This window comes from Thermobia domestica, chromosome 6, assembly GCF_964235325.1.
Source record: "Thermobia domestica chromosome 6, izTheDome1.hap1.1, whole genome shotgun sequence".
Classification (NCBI taxonomy): Eukaryota; Metazoa; Arthropoda; class Insecta; order Zygentoma; family Lepismatidae; genus Thermobia; species Thermobia domestica.
This window is the reverse complement of record NC_137459.1, coordinates 85,880,461-85,898,790: the sequence shown is the minus strand read 5'-3', so window position 1 is coordinate 85,898,790 and position 18,330 is coordinate 85,880,461.

Sequence of the window (18,330 nt, the reverse complement as noted above, 5' to 3'; positions counted from 1 at the left end):
CTACAATTAATTCCATTTATGGAATTTTAGCATGAAACCCAGTTTAATATACGGAGATAATGAAATGTAGCTTAATAGAACCACATCTCAAAATTAAGAAAAAAATGACTTAGGCTTTTTAGAATCCATCCCTTTATATATATATATATATATATATATATATATATATATATATATATATATATATATATTAGTGTGTGTGTGTTTTTTTCTATATTTCGTATGCGGTGAACATCTAAACCAAAATCACACAAAAGGTATGAGCAATCAGTTGTTGATTCTATATACACTGACAACATAAAATGCTGCAAATCGCATCCCTTCTCTGAAAGCAACCATTGAATCATCCATTAGCTTCAAATATTTAGCATTTGCATCTTCAATGCCGGAGATTTTGTTGCAAACGTCAGATAATCGATTTGCTTTTCGCTAGGAATATCTGATTAGTTTCAATCTTGGTGTATTTGGGCGGCAAACAAGCTTTAGGAAGAAATATCACTACATAAATCATATTCGTCAATTTATAATAAGTAAATTTCAGTAAGTAAATACATATTGCTTCTCGTTTGAAGAATTTTTAGATCCTTATAATATGGCAACAAAACATTTATTTTTTTTTTTTAGTACAGCAAAAATATACTCGGGACAAAAATACTCATGTAAAAGGTTCAATTGTCCTAAATCTCAAGGTTTTCATCTCCTACTCCATATATAACATTTCATAGCATTTTGCGTAAATTTCATAGCACAACCTTTAAAACTAGCACTCAAATGATATAGACTAAGCCAAAAGATGCAACAATTCCTTATTTGAAATGGAAAAGGCAATATCAATTTTCAATATCGCTATGTATCGGAAAGGAGTCCTATGTTTGAGGAAATAACGGTTCATGATATTCGAATCGAAATTCGCCTTGGATAAGAGCATAATCGTGGAATTTTAAACTGATATTCGGCATATTGTATTAAGTTAAATTAATTTAAATATATAAAAAAACAAATAGAGTAATGTCGGAATAAAGTAATATCACAGCGTTTATGTAAGTAGTACGTTGAAGACTTATATGAGAACACGGAGATACGGTGTAGCCTAGTTGTTGAATTAGAAAGTCCACGAGGCGAATAAAGGATTTATTATTCTTCAGGATGAGTTTGATAAAGCTATATACGAGATTCCGATTGTAAAAGCAACCGGAGTAGATAATATACTAATCCAATTCATGAAGAATGTGGAAGAGAAGGGTAACAAAGAATTGTTCCGACTCTGCAATTAATATATGAAAAAGAACAGCTGCGAAAATACTTCCTAAAGAAAATCATGATACCGATGGCTAAAAAATTGAACCCAGAGAAATGTGGGAATGTTCAGGAGAGGTAAGGGCACAAGAGAGGTAATTTAATTCTTAAGGTCATGAGTGGAAGGTTTATACAAAAAGGTAGAAGGTGTATGCGCTTTTATTGATCTAAAGAAGGCTTTTGACTTCGTGAGTTGGGAATTCTTGTTGGAAGTTCTAAATAAGCTTGTGTTGGAATGGAAAAATGGAAGGTTCAAGATATATATATATACAGGGTGTTTCAGAAATGAAATGAAATGAAATTTTTGAGTTTTACGTCCCACGCTTATGCCAGTTAGGCTAAAGGAGACGGTGAAGATGAGAGATAAATGAAATGGTGGGATGAAGAAAGTAGGAGGAAACGGGAGAACCCCGAGAAAACCTACGCACACGGTTTTTGTCCACTACAAAGTTCACTTGGCAGGAGCAGGGTTTGAACCCGAGACCCCTAGCACCAGAGGTGAACGCTCTACCACTGAGCCACCGCGGCCCCAGGGTGTTTCAGATAAAACGTCTAGTGCTTATAAATCCGAAACGGCTGAGAATAAAAAGACGAAACAAAAACTGAGATAGGAAAATGTCATAGGACGCATCACGTGGTGTTGTTGTGGTGACCCCCAGGGTCCTCCTTCAAGGGGGCTCAGGGGCCAACTTCAAATTTCCAAATGGGAACACGTATTGAATCATACGTCATTCAATAGTACTTGAAAAACGAAACAACTTTTGTAGGAAACAATTTTCGATTTGGGCCACCGTTTTCAAAATGGCCCCAAAAGTGGGTCCTGTATCAGATAAAACGTCCAGTGCTTATAAATCCGAAATGGCTAAGAATAAAAAGATGAACAAAAATTGAGATAGGAAAATGTCATAAGGCACATTACATGGTGTTGTTCTGAAGACCCCCAGGGCCCTCCTTCAAGGGGGCCCAGAGGCCAACTTCAAATTTTCAAATGGTAACACGTATTGAATCGTATTGCATTCAATAGTACTTGAAAAACGAAACAACTTTTGTAGGAAACAATTTTCGATTTGGACTACCGTTTTCAAAATGGCCGCAAAAGTGGGTCCTGTATCAGATAAAACGTCCAGTGCTTATAGGCCTAAAACAGAAACGGCTGAGAATAGAGAGATGAAACAAAAACTGAGATAGAAACGATGATAAAGCATATCAAGTGGTGTTGTTGTGGTGACCCTCAGGAAACTCCGTGAAGGGGGCTCAGGTGCCAACTTCAAACTGATACAGGACTTTTTGCGGCCATTTTGAAAACGGTGCCCCAAATCGAAAATTGTTTCCTACAAAAGTTGTTTCGTATTTCAAGGACTATTGAGTGAGGTATGATTCACTACATGTTCTTATTTGAAAATTTGAAGTTGGCCCCTGGGCCCCCTTGAAGGAGGGCCCTGTGGGTCACCACGACAACACCATGTGATGCGCCCTATGACATTTTCCTATATCAGTTTTTGTTTCATCTTTTTATTCTCAGCCATTTCGGAATTATAAGCACTGGACGTTTTATCTAATATAGGACCCACTTTTTGCGGCCATTTAAAAACGGTGGCCCAAATCGAAAATTGTTTCCTACAAAAGTTGTTTCGTTTTTTAAGTACTATTGAATGAGGTATGATTCAACACATGTTCCTATTTGAAAATTTGAAGTTGGCCCCTGGGCCCCCTTGAAGGAGGGCCCTGGAAGTCACCACAACTACACCATGAGATGCGCCCTATGACATTTTCCTATCTCAGTTTTTGTTTCATCTTTTTATTCTCAGCCGTTTCGGATTTATAAGCACTGGACGTTTTATCTGAAACACCCTGTATATATATATATATATATATATATATATATATATATATATATATATATATATATATATATATATATATATATATATATATGAACCAAGGTATAAGTGCTAGAATAGGGGAGCTAATGACAGAGGAAAGGGAGTTTCAGTTTGACAGGAATGTTTTCTCTCCTTAACAATATTTAACATCTATCTTCAAGAGATAGTGAAAAAGAGCCTACATAATGGAAACAGCATTTCAGATGATGTAGAATGGTTAGGTTATAGGGTTTGCAGATGATATGGCGCTTGTTGTGGAATCTGAAAAGGACATCAACAAGATGTTAGAAAACTTGAGGAAGAGCTGTGATGAATATGGGATGAAAGTAAATGTTAGAAAGACTAAGGTCACTAAGACTGGAACGAAACAGTTGGTGTGAAACGTAGGAGGGGGAGAAAAGAACAGGTGGTTATTTTTCGTTAGCAGAGTAGCATTATTAGTGATGATATGAAGTGTGAACGAGAAGTAAAAGCAAGTATACTAGCGGCGAAAGAAGTCTTTAAGAAGAAGAAAATGGTATTTTGTGGTACCTTGAACAAAGAGTTGAAGAAAATACATATTTTTTTTTTTTTAGTATTGTAATGTATAGAGCAGAAACATGGACACTAAGCAAAAATTATGAATATCAATTTAAAGCTTTCAAAATGTGGGTATGCAGAAAAATTGAGAAATTAGCTGAGGAATATATATACGAGGGGTGACTGAAAAGTTTTGAGCCTTGAGGAAACTATAAGAAGTACAGATTTGGTAATACCTTTATTTTTCAACTTAATCCCCTTGGATAGCAACACACTTGCTCCAACGGTGCTGCAGTGCTTTTATCCCAGTTGAAAAATAATCCTTATGTTGTGACCACAGGAACTCCTCCACTGCTTTCATGACGTTATTATCGCTTACAGAACATCGTTCTGCTAGAGCCTTTTGTATTAAGATTAGGGAACAAGTGGAAGTTTGAGAGGGTCATATCTGGAGAATAGGGTGGATGAGGAACGAGTTCAAAGCTGCATTCCTGAATAGTAGCCATGTCAACTGCTAATGTGTGGCCGGGAGCATTGTCATGATGGTAGAGAACTCTGGACAGCATTTGTGGTCTTTTTTCTTGAATTTGTACTCGAAGTTTTTTTTTTTTTTTTTCAAAAGGTCACTATAGTATTGTCCTGTGATGGTATGGCCCCTTTTCAGGTGATAAATGAATATCACACCTTGGGAATCCCCCCAAAAGAAAATAGCAGAGGCTATCACTTTGCCAGCGGAGGGGGATCGCCTTTGCTTTCTTTGGGATAATGGAGGAGGGATGCTTGTATTGTTTGGATTGTTGTTTTGTTTCTGACTGGTAATGATATACCCAACACCCGTTCATAATGCTGAATCGTCAGAGAAAATCTTCCACATCACGTTCTAACAGTTTCAAATTGTCCACGGATAGGAGGTACCCAGTACGTTTTTGTTCGGGAGTCAGAAGACGTAGAACCCATCGAGCAGAAACTTTTGATAAACCAAGCTGATTCTTCAGAATATCATCCACTCACTTCTGTGATATGCCCAGCCTCTCTGCTATCTGTCGAGTTGACGATCGCCGATCTTCCATGATCATATCAAGTACCAGGCCAATGTTTCCCGTGGTGGTAGCACTTGATGGCTACCACGCTTGAATTTCTGCAACCATCTTCTGATGGTGTCGTATGAAGGGACAGACTCACTTGCGGTATTTACCATATGGTGGATCTCAGACGCCGACATTCCTTTTAACTGCAAATACTTGATGATTGACCTGTACTCGATTTCTTCCATTTTCCCAACTTCTGCCATCTCACTCACTTCAAGAGCCCGCAAAAGACAATGATATTACTTAGGACCAGGGCTTGATACACATTAATATCAAAGGTTGTACTATTCTAATACATATAATTATTCTAATCTAGATTATCATTTGTGATTTTAAAGAACAGTTTACACTGTGCAGTTTACTGGTTTTCTATTTATTAACAAAATTCTTTATTATAACATTAACTTCTAAGCTAGCTTGCAAAAATCGGTCTCGATAGAAACCAAATATTAAATCATTTAAACTAAAATCAATTTAGCTTTAACCTAAAGACGCTTGGAAGCACTAAAGAGTAATCATTTTTTCCATCATCCCTGTATTTCAGAGAGGTTTATCTACATTGAAAACTAATCCATTTCACATTTACAACCACCTGTAACTGGAAATGGAGTAAGATTTATCATTTTTCAGTATGTTTAAGTAAGAGCATAGTTTGAGGGAATAATGCAACATAGTAGCTAGTTCAGACATGGAATAACTTCATAGTTTTAAAATAATTACTCACAAGAGATAATTATTTGGAAGAAGATTAATCTGCATAGAGTTTGAATCTCATCCAAAATATTATACTCTTATATCCTGTACTTGCTTATATAGCACTATAAATTTAAAAAAATAATCCATTATTATTATTATTATTATTATTATTATTATTATTATTATTATTATTATTATTATTATTATTATTATTATTATTATTATTATATCCTTATGTCTCCTTTTGTTTGTAATGTTGGTATTGCCTTCTATTACTCCGTATGACAACTGAAGTGTATATTTTTGGTCCACTTCCACTTCTACTATTGATTGTATAGTTTTGAATTGTTTCGTTTACTATATAAATATTTCTTTAATATTTGAATATGTCAGTAATGATATTAGTGTCAGCATTAATATTATTATGTGTATAAAAAACTATTATTTATGGAGAATTGGTGAAATAAATTACTTTAAAGAAATAGCTTTAACTTTAATCAATAAATTAACTGTATGTACATTAAACAAACTTCATGCATGCATGTATTATCGGAAACAAAATTGTTAGGAATTTACTCTATGGATCATTTGTTCACCGCACATCTGGCTCTAATGCTATGGTTGTTATTCTACAGGGAGCAATTAGATTGGTTACGGAACACGCACTCAGTTAATATTGCTGCTTTATTTGTTGGCGTTATATAAAGGTTGGAAAAACTTGTTTCAAAGTGTTCTATGCCGAGGAAAGCAAAACTATATTTACTTTTTTTTCTCTTCTTTTTCACAATATTTTTTCTTGTTCCTGATGAGGAACTCGATTAGCTGAGATAATTTGTTGGCTGCAGACGTCTGGTCTTTTCTTCTTCTTTTTTCCATCTTTTTTCCAGTGCTTTCTCTAAATAACGTTAACGAAACCGAAGCAGAACAAAACTCTCTCGACTGTAGAAGCTGAGAAAGGTACATATGTGTGTCTCGTGATTGAAATTAAAAAAAAAACTTGTTTTTTTTTTGGGGGGGGGGATAATTTAGAACAGTTTGCACTAACCACTTTACAATGCGTGGGTTTTCTACATATATTATAAGCATAAATGGTTCATCAGGTTACAAAACAATGTGTCTTTAGAAGTATATGATCTACAAAGATCGATAATGCATGAAAATTTACATTAGCTAACAAAGTTTGTATGGCGTTACGTAGTGCGCGTTTGCACGCTACATGCCAGGTCATTGACGATAGTTTACAAGATGATCGCAATGAAAGGTTCTGCTGCATCACTGGGTTGGGCGTCATGGTTTACATGATGCTCAAGTCACCAGATTTCATGACATTTGGTTTATTCCTCTGGGCGTATGTGAAAGGCGCAATTGGTATTTCTTCTCTGTCAACAATACTGCAAGAACTGAAGGAATGCAATTAGCGCTAACAGGAGCGTGTTATTGAACGTATGCAATGAACTGGATTATCATTTGAACATTTGTTGTGTCTCAAGGAAACGCCTACTGAACATATGTAGCATGTAAATCGAATTTGGCCAATGTACACATTTTTTAAGTATCACCCATCTCTGTAGGTTTTATGTTTCTAAATAAACACCGTTTCGCAGCCCGACGAATCGTTTATACAAACTCTGTATAGTATCTATTTCCTACCTAAAACAATCCGTAAATGCATGTTAGCACTTTCTTTTGCAAATCAAACAATGCAATCGAAATCCCTGGTGCCTCTATATGATATAGCAACCTATTTTATCCTTGAATTAAACATTTTACATTGGTAAAAATAAAACCTGAAATTTGGTAATAAAATATTCCAATTTGTTAAAAGTAAAACACATACGAGGGTATTTCCAAATGTTTCCAGATTAGCACTGAAATATCGTGCCACTGGTAATAAGCAGTTCATGTAATATAGTGCTATCTATGGATAAAATACTATATTAGTTTAATCTGTCTAGCTGCGTCAGTTCGTTGGAGGCAATAATTTGAAACAGTCGTTGTGCGTTGAGCTCACATAGTGCGTTGCAATGTTCCAACCCACACGGCTGCTGTTTTCAAGTCTACATCGTTAAATCTGGATTGTAGTATAGCTATTGAATTTTCTTGAAGCAACAGTCTCTCACTATATCAATGGAAACAACAGTCATCTGAACTGGAGCGTTGTCATGAGGTCAATGCTCAGCGGTCGATTCAACTTCAATGAACTGACACAACTAAACTGTAGAATCCGATACGTTATTTCTGTCATAAATTGCACTATATGCCATGAACGGTTAGGTGCGGTATATAAGTATCAGACCGGAACATTTTGAAAATTCTGCATTAACGCTCTGATCTGGTGTAAGGAGTATGCCAACTAACCAACCGAACACTTGATATCGCTCCCTCGAGGAGTGTTCTACTCTAGTTCCAATGCGGATTAGGATTTTGCCTCATTTCCATAGAATTCTACGAAAAACTTTAAGGGTAAAGGTTGCCGGAATATGGGGCTGACAACTAAATTTGTGTGACTGTACAGATTCACTTTCGCATACTCTTTTAGACATCATGGCGAATGTTGTCCACAGTTTTACTCCTGTAGTTTACAGTTATTGAGTAGGGATGCCGAGTTTGAATGTCGCTGAGCTACGTATCTTTAGTACTATTCAACACAGTTAGAAGATAAAATTGAGATGAAGGATCAAACTTCGGAAAAGTGAAGTGGAAATTTAAAGATATGGACCCTATGTTGGTTAACATACACCGCACACCAGTAATTCGAATCCCAATTTTAACAACAAATCCAGTTTCATGTAGTTCGATGTTGAAAGGAACACTAAACTCCAATCAGTAAAAATAAAATAAAAATAAAAACCATTGAAACAGATGACCTGCAGTAGTTCTTTGGAGGCCGTAAAAGGCATGGAGTTGAAATATTAATAAAGTTCACTTACGGAATCTAATATAAATAAAGTAAAGAGTTTGTTTGTGTGTTTGTCTGTCTGTCTATGTGCGAAATGGGGACCAGACGAGTGGACCGAGAGTTACCAAATTTTGTTCAGGGGTACCTTGGCCCAGGCACCAGATCAGGACGAAGCCCTTTTTTCATACTTCGAACCAGAGGGTACCAGGGAGGGGCGTTTACCGGAACCGGCTTGGGAACCACACAAATTGACCGAGAATTACCAAATTTTAGTCACGAATACCTTGGTCCAGGCTCCAGACCAGACTTAAACGTTTTTTGTCAAAATTCGAACCAGCGGGGTCTCAGTGGGGCGTTTACCGGGACATGTAAAAGTAGTAGAAAATGACCGATATTAGTGTCGAATCCATAGTTTTCGCGGTAGCTGAAATCAATGGTGAAACTCCGATCGCATTAACTTCCAAATTCACGCTATTCGGCTCTGGGCCGGGGGTCGCCGGGGGGGGGGTGAGATACCGAGACATATAAAAGTAATAAAAAATGACCGATAGTAGTGTCAAAACGATAGATTTCGCAGTCGCTGAAATCAATGGTGACACTTCCATTAGCGATGACTTGCAAATCTAGTTAGAATTGTATGCGGGCCGGAAGTCAGCGGGGGGCGGGGGATACCGAGACATGGAAAAATAGCACAAAATGACCGATATTAGTATCAAATCCATAGTTTTCGAGGTCGCTGAGATCAATGGTGATACTCCCACAGGCGTTGATTTCCAAATACAGCTCCCGTGCGAAGCATGGGTATATTCAACTAGTTTTGAATAAAACTTTTCTATATCGATATAATTCATATTTTTCATATATTTTTTTTTATTTGGTGAGATTATGTGGTATGCAGTGACCATCATGGTAGTGTTTCCATAGTAACAACTGCGTTCTTGAATATCGCGCCAGTTGTCAAATATCAGGAGCCGCAGTTATAACGTGTCATTCAAGGAGGCTACCTTAGCAAAGTTTAACATTAAACGGAAAGTAAATTAAAAAAGATTACTTGATCGTGTGTCTTTATAATAAGATTATGGGACCACGGTGCCATATTTCCAACAATTTGTTAGATGAATTTCTATTACAAATTGCTTCACCTTCATATTTCAAACTTATAAAATATAGCACCCAAGGACACACAAAGAATGTTGAATAAGGTAATATACAGAGATAAAATAGTTTAATTGTTATATTGCGATGCTCAATGAATGTCCTCATACTATAAAAACATAATCACGTAATATGATCGCATATTATACTTTCTCCTATAAGTATTTGGCTCAAATTTGTACTAAAACATGTATATCCAGAAGCATATAGAACTTTTTTTTAAAATTTTATATGAACATTGTTTTACAAGATACATTTGCCCTAAAACGCTACAGAGTTCAAAATTCCTTGTTTATAGAACCAAATTCTACTGTCATAGATACTGGTACAGTGTAATAGTCAGTTACGATCTAGAATCGAAGATTTTGAATTTCGAGAATATATGTGATACAAAATATGCATAAAAGCTTTATATGTATACTAGCCTCTAGCCAACTGGGAGCATCACCTCTGACCCCCACGTATGCTTTCCCTACGGCTTTGCATCACATATCTATCATACTTTGCTTCAAGAGTGAATTTCGTGCATTTCCTTATAATAATTCCAAGTACCTAAACATGAGATTATAGGTGTAAAATAACGCCCATTTAAATAATATGGGGAGTCTCTTCATCCCTCCTTTAGACTCCTTAAAAATTAAAAATATTAACTTTTGGCAATTTTCCTGTGTGTTAGTCACGGAAGGCTACAACCATGTCAAATTTATTCATTATAGCTCTACAGGAAGTGCCTGAACATTTTGTGGTGTAGAAGACGTCCCATATACAAATAACATGGGAAAGATTATTCAGTTCCCTATAAAACCACTCTAAAGTTAGAAAATTTTATTTCTGATGACTTAGTTTGGTAATGCTAATAGAAACGTACAAGGATACCGAATTTCAAGTTATTATTTCAATTCAAAGTACCAAAAATATGATATTATAGGTCCAAAGAAAGACCCATTTAAATGACATGGGAAATTTCTTCATCTCCTCAGGATCCTCACAAGAAGTGACGAGAACCGGCCAAAACGCACGGATTGTTTACATGTAGTGGCATATCTCTAGACCCCTCGGAAATTGTGGGTATGGGGAACGGAAAGACACTCTAGTTTCAAAATATACAAACCCCGGTGTAACATTTGAAATTGTTCCAGTGCCAGGGTTCAAAGTTCCAACAGGAAGCTCCACCCCCAGACCCCCTCGTTTGCTCGGCCTACGGCCTAGCATCTCTTAAGCCTGCAATTCTACCAAATTTCAAGTTTCTCTTTCTACTTTAACTATCTAAAATGTGAGATTTTGTATCCCAATAAATGCCTATTTAAATAACATGGCATTTTTTCATCCCCCATTTAGACCCCGTAAAAACTAAAATTATTCATTTTTGGCAATTTTTCTGTGGGTTAGTCCCAGAAGGCTACAATCATGCCAAATTTCATCATTCTAACCTTGCCGGAAATGCTTTAGCATTTTGGGGTGTAGAAGATGTCCCATATAAATAACATAAGAAAGATATTTCAGTTCCCTATAAAACCACTTTATATTTGGATTTTTTATGACTCACTTAGGCAACGCTGAGGTAAACCTTCCAACATACCGAATTCCAAGTACCTAAAATATGAGATTATAAGTCCAAAAAAAAAAAAATATTAATTTAAATAACATGGAGAATTTCATCTCCCCTTTAGACTACCTAAAAATTAGAAATATTTACTTTAGGCAATTTTCCTGTAGGTTAGTCCCAAAAAGCTACAATCGTGCTAGATTTAATCATTCTACCCCTACAGAAAATGCCCGATAATTTTTGGGAATAATAGATGTCCCATATAAATAACATGGGGAAGATTTTTCGGTTACCCATAAATCCAATCTAAAGCTGGAAATTTTATTCTTGATGATTTACTTAGTTAGCGCTAACGAAAACGCAAAAGTACACCGAATTTTAAGTTTGTATTTCAATTACAAGTACCTAAAATATGAGATTATAAGTAAAAGAAAAGACCCTTTAAATAACATCGGTAATATCTTCACCCCCCCCCTTAGTACCATTAAAATTAAAAATATTCACTTTTGACAATTTTCCTCTAGGTTAGTTCCGAAAAGCTATAATCATGATAAGTTTCAACTTTCCCTGTAAACTGGAAGTGCCCCTTTATTTTATGTCAGTTCATGTAGTTTTATATAATAGTTAAGATGTGATCACACACTCAACTATGATATGAACACTTTCAGCCTATGAGGAGTTTTATGGTTTAGCTGCGACGACTACAGTTATGTCCTTGTGAAGTTTGTATATATACGTTGTGTCAATGTTCGCGCATAACTTCATCATACTTCCACCAATTTTGATCATTCTTTTTTGTTTGAAAGAACATATATTTCTGGTTATTCCATCTAAATTTCATTAGTATCAAATCATAGTCTTTGGAGCTAGACCATGGACCACCTCAACAAGTATAGTGTAAAAAGCGTAGTTAACCAACTTTAATATGCGTATAGTCATGCATATTATCGACATAGGTTCACAGACTTTTTTTTTTTGAGAACATGTCTGCGAATTATATCCTATACACAATTCCTTGCACACCCATTGCACATTGATGAAATATGGATTTTTGGATTGCGTATGCACGACATGTTCTAGGCTATATTTTATTCTTCGCAGATCCGCATGAATCTTTTCTTATAAAAAATATTGCTTTGATATGAGGAATCACCCCTTCCAGTCTGTTGTTATACTTCGTTAACACCCTATATGGTTAACCCTTTAATTGGCAAGCATTGATAGCATTACTATTAAAATATTTAGTTTGCTTTTATAGTTGAGCTATGTCTCCCTGATCATAATTACGTAATTTTAAATCATTTTTGTATTTTGGTTACAAAATACAGGATGTTAATTTCAAAGCAACATTGCCATAAAAAAAAGGTCTTATGTGTTGCTACTGAGCAGCATTGCCCTATTATGGTCAAATAACATAAGAATATTTTCAGTAATTAGCAGCAGTTTCTTTGAAATGTCTTCCCACAGATTAAGAAACCACAAATAAAAAAAAAAATAATAATAAAATAGATAACCTTCGCAGAACGTAGGAGATAAAACTTCTACAATAGCATATTTGCTGTCCCCTGTTGACGAAGATTAAAAATACCTAAACAAGCGACCCTCAAACCATGTATATGACTATTGCATGAAAGTAATAATGCCAGTTAAACGATCACTGAAGTTATAATTCGTATGGATAACGCAATAGAATGCGATGCTGCTTGAGAACAACAGTGCCAAATACAGGGTTATTTAAGTATATATCATTAACCATACTGTGTATTGTCGCTTTCCTAGTGACATAGTATAGTATTTGTTAAGGGTATATTTCAATATCAATTACAACTTAATAGGTGGGATAGCATATACATCGATTGTTAGATTTACCTTAACGATATTTTTGTAAGTATTTTTTCTTTCTAAAATACTCTTAAACAAACAAAAATAACTCCCCATGAAGGTTTACATTTACCTACATCATCTTATTCAGCTTAATGCGATGTATTGACTGCCATGTGTGTCATGTTATAACATTTCTTTTCCATTAAATATCAATAACATAGGAGGTTTTAAAGCTATATCCGTAAATTTGTAAGTATTTTCTTACATTAAAGAAGAAGAAATGAAACAGAAAACGAAGAAAGACGAGGAATACGAAATGGACTCTCTAGTTCGCTTACTTGGAAATAAAATCCGATTTTCATTCAGACTTGGTCTTTATGTCCCTCCTTTAGCAAAACCCAAACACTCATAGTTCACTTTAAAATCCTAGTGCCTACTGTCTTCAGAACTAAAACTTCTCAAGCTAACCGAATCTTTGCAATAATCCCACGTGAAATGTAACCCTTCTTAGATTTTGAATCCTGCGCAAAGAGACCAACATTTATCAGAGGCCAAAAATCTTTTCCCCAAGGAAATAGTTCTCTTACTTTTCTCCTCTTTGCATTTTCTTAAAATATTTTTTTCATCTATTGCAACTTTAAACTCAAAAATAAACTTTTAGGTTTTTCATTTGATCAACCAAAATAGATGGGAAAAGAAGTTATTGGTACAGATAGTGTGTTAGAACGATTTTCTATCTTCTTTCCTGCTTTAGGACGACTTCTTTATTCTCTATGTTTAATTCAAAATGTAGTTTGAAGCTCCACTCATTGTAATCCTTTATTTTTTATCCCACTGATTATTATGAACAAGTTAATCTGTTTTGTGGACTTCACAGATTACAGTCTAGGAAAGTCCAGAAATGAAATTGACTGTATCCAAATTATTATTATTATTATTATTATTATTATTATTATTATTATTATTATTATTATTATTATTATTATTATTATTATTATTATTATTATTAATTGAGCTGTACTTCTTACAAGCAATATGTTAAACCAAGCACTGAAGCATACTAAATTTCCGATCAATGCTTTCAAAATTACGAGTAAAGATGGCGGTCTGATAATTTTATGTATTTACATATTCTAAGTTCTTTTTTACATGAATATTCATGTTTTACGACTAATTTTTTTTTACTTAATGCACAATGTTAAACAAATCACAAATGTATGATCGTGGGACATATTTCTTCAAATACTTACGAATGAGGAAATTAGGCACAAGAGCAGTATACAGGGTGTTCCAGAAGTAGTGACTCGCTTATTAGGTGACTGTAGAGACGAACTTGAACCTACTGGAAGAATCTGTGATACCTCTGTTGCAGGAGAGGGATTATTTTGACACATTGTGTTGGCAGCAAGACGGTGCTCCACCACACTTTGATCGGATTATCAGTGACTTTTTCAACAACACCTTCCCCGGGCGTTGGATTGGTAGTCAGGAACTGTGGAATGGCCGCCACGGTCACCAGACCTCATCTTTCCCGACTTCTTCCTATGGGGACAGTTGAAGGACAAGGTATATGCAAGACCCATAAATAGTGTTGCGGAATTGATGGCGCGAATAACCGAGGAATTCAATAATATTTCCCTTCAGATGTGCCAAGATGATTGCAGAAATATGCGTCTCCAAATGCAGGCATACATTGATGTTAATGACCACCAGATGGATCTCCAAATGGAGAATAGAGATTAGATACTGTAAAGCACTTGATTTTTACATCATCCCTCTGTACCTACAATTTCATTTCATGCTACTCTTGTTTATATTAAAAATGTACTGATCAATCAAAAGGCGAGTCACTACTTCTGATACACCCAGTATAATCATATAAAATGCATCCAGTTTTGTTTCCCGAAAACAGAAAGTCATCAACATTTATGAATAGCAACCATGCACATACACGTTGTATTACAGTATGGTTAAATGCGAAAGCAATGAGTACCACCAGGAATCGAATGCAGTTATCCCACCTGAAACACATGTAGGCTAATCACATACCAACGATAATCTTCTTACAATTTCGATTTCTCGGGAAAATAAAGCTGTAAGCATATATCAGCTTGTAAGTTGTTAGGTAGCAGTATTAACGTGTTGTACTGGGCAAAATACAGGGAAAAGGAATACAATGAAACCTGTCTTCAGCGGAATCGAGCGGGCCTCGCAAAAATTTCCGTTAAAGACAGGTTTCCGCTTAATGGAGATAGACCTTTCCGTTAAAAAAAAAATATATATGCTTATAACGAACATAATGAGAAAATATATTGATGTACACAACTTGTTCAATTACAGTACTTTTTCCTTCTACGGATTAATACCCCAAAAAACTTAAAATAAACACAAACTATGCTGTGCACACTTTCCTTTATTTTTCCCAATAGTCAAACAGGATTTTTTTGCATACATTGCTACTACTTGGCTGCGGTATTCTTCAGGACACAGAAAAGCTTTCTCTGTCCTCTGAACTCTTTCCTCCTTATTTTCAGGACACGTGATGGAGATATATGACTTCTGCTTTACCTCAATTCCTTTTTTCCAGAACTTTGTTTTGTCAGTTTTCTTCTCATTTTTGTTGGCTGTCGCTAGTTGCTACACAAGTGGAACAGAAGTACGCCTACAAAAAAGACTGACAGCTGACATGCTACGTAGGACTAGCGAAAAATTGTGGGAGCTGAATATGAGTAGTGATTGACGAAGGTCAACACTGCCCATAAAGATTTAACAAAAGAACGAAGTATTTATCGCAGACAGTATATGTTTACCCTCTCACAGGATGTTTAAAAATGTTCTAAACGATGTAGTTTGAAACTCAGAATTTTCCGTTAAAGGTTTATTTTGCTTTCCGTTGTCCGCATAACACAGTTTCCGCTTAATGAAGGGACTTTTACATGTCTTTTACTCCAAAATCCATGGGACCATGAAATATTTCCCTTTAAGACAGTTTTCCGTTTAATAAATGGTCCGTTGAAGGCAGGTTTTACTGTACTTTGTTCTCTGGAAAGTTTGCAAGCAGGAGTAGGCCTCTGTTGCAGTAGCAACAAAGCCTGCTGCATTGAAAACTGCAATGTCGTACAGGTTGGAATATAGCAAAGTCGTACTGGTCGATGGTAGCAGGTTGATGTATATTAGTTAAGCAAAACTTTAATTTGTTTCCATAGAAAGAGAGCAACCTCTATATTATGTTAGTAAGTAGTTATAGCTATAGCTATTAATTATCTACGATATCAAATTCTGAAACCAGTAATCATTTATGCATAATGAGGATACACAAGAAAATAGTATTCGCTAAACAAAAATAATAATAATAACACTTAATAAATTTGATAGTTGCGTGGAAAGCAAAAGCACATTATTGCTTCCACATTTCATAATCCATATTCTTGACTTTTATTTGCAACAGGTTCCGAAAATACCTTTTATTTATCTAAGGTATTTTCGTAAAGAGTATATTTTAATTACCTTAAAACAGCAGTTTTTTTTAATCACATGAAGAGTATATTTTTAATTACCTTAAAGTCGAAAGGAGATTGTTTACAAGGGATATATTTTTCGATGAAGATTTATTAACGGTGACATCAAGATTATCCTAATAACATCTGGCATTGGAATTCGATCATTTTTTCTGATTTTACCCCTTCCCATTCCCTAGGAATGCTAATGGGGTTTCAACGCAGTCTTAAAATAGATTGGAAGTCTCGCTGTTTATCTTAATGAACTGAAAACTATTGCAATCGGTCTCGGTCATTTGCAACCATCTTATACGTCAATTCTTAGTACTTCTAGCAATGCTTGGGGGACTTACTGACACTGGGGCTTGGATTTGGACTTGAAAGGCATCTAGGCTATAATTGATCAACTTATAAACCCCGGAAACTATGGATTCGACATCAACATTGGCCCCTTTTAACATGTCACCATCCTACAGGAATGCTAGTGAATTCTGAACTTGGGCGTAGATAGTACCGAGAGTGTAATAATTCGTCTCAACAACCTGAAAACTATGGATTCGACACTAATATCGGCCGTTTTCTATCATTTTATGTCACTCTTTCTAACTTCTAAGTGTTCTGGTGTGTTTTATCTTCACTCTGACCTAAGGTTAGATTTAAAGGCGTAGAAACTTTCACCAATCAACTTACGGACCCCGAAAACTATGAAGTCGATACTAGTATTGCTCGTATTTGATTATCTTACATGGCACAATCTCTCACCAGGAATGCTAGTAGGAGCAGAACTTGGATTGAAATGGCATTGAGAGTCACAATTCATCTTAGTGACTCGAAAACCATGGATTCGACACTAATACCGGTCGGTTTGTATCATTTTTATATCACTCCGTTTCACTCCTCCTAAGTGTTCTGGAGGGTCTCACCGTTTCTCCGGACTCCGGGTCCCAAGTTAAACCTAAAGGCACCAGGACCCTCACCAATTAACTTACGGTCCTCAGAAATTACGGATTTGATACTAATATCAATTGTTTTCAATTATTTTTACATGCCAACATATTTTCCGTTCCAGGGGTGCGTGTAAGGTTAAAACTTGAAATTATAGAGGGATAACTATTTTCGAAGCACCAGATAACTGCGAAGTAAGAGAAAGATCTTAATGTGTGAATAATAAAAAAATAAAAACATCACAGCTTTCGGAGATGTGTTTTGAACCCAGAATTTCTCGGTTACGAAACCACGATGCTAATCACTCAATCGTGGGAAATACTACCTCATAAACTATGTTCTCCCATATCTAAAGAATGAAGACTTTCGAGGCTTGAAGATAAGAAAAATATTAGCCTATTACTTGTATTAGGGATGGTTACTCAAACTGGTTTTGCAATATGTCGTAAAATTAATGTTTGAGGTGTATGATAGGTAAGAAAGTTCAATGTCTGAAATACTACAAAGTTTCACAAGTAAATCTTCTCACCCAACAAACGGGGATCTAAACATGACACATATATTCTTAAAAATACGGAATCTGATAAAAGGATATAGAAGTTAGAAGAATCTAAAACTAACATTGAAACCTATGGAAAAAAATCAAATTTTGCACGTTGGTCTCAATCTTTAACAAGCTCTCATGGCTGGTCTAGTGGCTAGCGCGTGTATCTTTGTGTACGTTGTCCCGGGTTAGATTCCCGGTGGAAGAGCATAAAATTTTAATGTCAGAAATATTCACTTTTAATGAACATTAAGGAATAATTGTTGGAAGTAAAAATAAAAACTTTCGTTTCTCGAACTTCTGCTATATGTTCGACTGAGAAAGTTTGATTTTTGTGTTTTACAAAACACAATTTTCCTTAGAATGTGGAAGTTGCTCGATAATTTGTTTGTCTAATTCTAATTTTGCATATATAAATGTATTCGTCTTTGTCCACAC